General features: G+C 38.4%; 1 long non-coding RNA gene across 1 annotated transcript; it reads right to left on the bottom strand.

Annotated features, from left to right (window-relative positions):
* Window positions 1–1,002: 1,002 nt before the first annotated feature.
* Window positions 1,003–1,621, bottom strand: LOC124259670. Its single transcript, XR_006893887.1, has 2 exons — window positions 1,516–1,621; window positions 1,003–1,112 (listed from the first exon to the last, which is right to left on the bottom strand). It is a non-coding gene; the product is annotated as an uncharacterized LOC124259670 (long non-coding RNA).
* Between the last annotated feature and the right edge of the window lie 1,049 nt (window positions 1,622–2,670).

The following is a 2,670-nucleotide window of genomic DNA, read 5'->3' as shown; positions in this document are numbered from 1 at the left end:
AATTAATGATTGTGATTAAATTTAAATGCAGGAGGTGGACCAGCACCAACACCAATCAGCCCTGTGACTGATGCTGTCATTGACATTTTAAGCCAGGACAATGTGGCACTGACAGGTGTGCCTGGGTCAGTGGACTGAACAATGCTGCAGGTACTTGACTTTGTACCAACCGATGACAGGTAAATATGGATGATATGAGGTACCTTTCGGTTAGAATATCATCACGTCACTTGTGCATAAATGTGTTCATACATTCAAATAGTTTTGGTATGCTTTAACTGCACTGTCTGTTATGATTCATATATGTAATGAACAACAGCTATTGATTTTTGTATCTAATTTTAATAACACAATAACAAAATAGGCCTGTTAAAATTGAAAGGACATTTACATGAAAATTACATGCACATTTCTATCATTATATTTTTAGACATATTTATGCAGCCATATGTGACCCCAATCCACAGCCAGAGGGAGCCAGAATGGGTCCTGAGGAGCCACCAGGCCATTCAGATGCTCCAGGATGCCACGCAGTGGAAGCTCCGTTAAAACAGAAATTGCAGCTGGAAATAGAATGTCTCACATTGAAAAGGAATACCTAAAACATAAAATCATGAAACTGAATTAGCTTAAAAAGTACCATAAGTGTATTTGCTGAATATCAGAAATATTTACATATTTGGGTGTTAAGTGCCATATATGCTTCTCTGTCTAATATAAGGATAAAACAGATTCTGCTAGAAAAACTATTGCAGGACCTTTAGTCAAATAGAATTTAAATTGTCAATAGTACAAAGTTAGGAAGATGAGGGAATTGTAATTTCTTAATCATATTGTTGACATTAAGCTTTGTTACCTTGTCAATCTATTTGTATTATTTATGTGGCAAGTGCTAAAGAAATAACTGTTGTTGATTATATTTGTCTTTCCTTGCAGTCACGATATGGCTGAAATATTGCCGATGTGACGATAAATATTAACTCACTCACTCACTCGCTCCTACCTTGCAAGCCTTCTCAGGTTTTAACCTGATTTCCCCATGAAGAACAGGAAATCTGCGTTTGAATTGGTCAATGCCCCTCTCAACACTGCTCCTTGTTCTTTTATGCGATCTGGGTTATGAAATAAAATATCATAGAGTAACCTGTACATAAATCTCCAGCACAGTAAACAGTAAACAACAGTTTGTGTTGTCACTTATTCAGTAAACAATTTAGAAAAATAAATAATATTAATACAGTAACACTTAAATAGATTATTTAGGTCGTTTATGATGTTTTAAGAAAATAATTTCTAGTAATATTCAGCATACTCGCAAAGTCTCCAACCTTATTACAGAATTCCTATTTTATGAAAACTGCGTTTTGCTTCGGTTATCCAGACTAAATGTAATAACGTTTGTGATCTTTAATGTGTAATGGGTACGATTGCTCAATGTTTATTCGAGGTAAATACAAGGGACACCACTCTATGTTGCTGATCACAATCGGCAACTTTACACGAAGGTTTACATACCTGTTGTAGTTTGTTTGTGGTCCTGCCAATGGTCTTAGGAAAGGGGTTAGGGTAAGAGTTGCGCCCGTAACCCCCGCTTGAAATGATAGGCATCTAGCTGTGTTTGATGGAGAATTGAAATGTACAGGGTAAGTAATATATACAAGTAGGAAACTATTGATATATCAATAAAAAATATTTGGAACGAAATGAGTATCGAACCTGTGATTGCACGACGGAAGTGGAAGAAGGCAAGCGTGAAAGCTCTCAACAGCACTCTATAATGTACACAAGGAGTTGTCGCTGTGGGGAGCTACAAGCAAATTACATGATGTTAATGGCACGACTAATTGTACTCAACGTTATAATGGGTACTGTGCTCTGATGGCTTCTATCACAGCCTCAAACGCTGGTCTGTTTTTAACTACACATGAGCCCCATATGTAATCCAATTATCCTGTCTTCGCTATCGAAAGCCATCTGTGTATTGATGCTGTGGTAGTGATGCCGGTTTACAAACTCATTTTCGTTTACTGTTGGGGCTTAAATCTGAACGTGCGTTCCGTCGATCACACCCACAACTCCTGGAAAGTTGGTGACGCCTGATGTCACGAAGTTGTAGGGGGAAGCGAACGAACTGTTTGACAATCCTGTCAGATGACAAACTCCGTATGCAGTCATTCACAGCTCTGGAAATGGTTGGCTGGCTGACACCTTGATTGTCCGCATTGCACAACTGACATTTTCCGGTCGCAAAGTACCTCAGTGTGATAAGCGTCTTTTGTGAGGCAACCAGGGCGTGGTTACGAGTGGTTGTGGGCTCAACGTCTGGCGCTATTAGACTTGCGACGAATCTAATGCCATTACCATCTAGACGGTATCGCTGAATTAATTCTTCATCGCTGTATTCAACGAGACTTTGCCTTCTTTGGTGAAATGAACGACGCCTCAGCGCTACAGAAGCCATATTGCCTACTGACTTAAGTCAAACACTTTCCAGTTAAGCCTACCCCTGCCCAGTCTTTAGATTTAAGTCAGGAATTATCCAAAACGTAAGCCTAAGTTGCTTTATGAATATGACTTGAGTAAAATCTCAAAACTTAAGTCAGAAATAGTGAAAAACTTAGTTTTTTTCAAAAACTTAAGTCATATTTCAGACTTAAGATCTTTTATGAA

This window comes from Haliotis rubra, unplaced genomic scaffold, assembly GCF_003918875.1.
Source record: "Haliotis rubra isolate DU_JTF1 unplaced genomic scaffold, ASM391887v1 Scf731, whole genome shotgun sequence".
Taxonomy (NCBI): domain Eukaryota; kingdom Metazoa; phylum Mollusca; class Gastropoda; order Lepetellida; family Haliotidae; genus Haliotis; species Haliotis rubra.
Note: the sequence above shows the minus strand (reverse complement) of the source record. Positions and strands in the feature narration are given on the sequence as shown.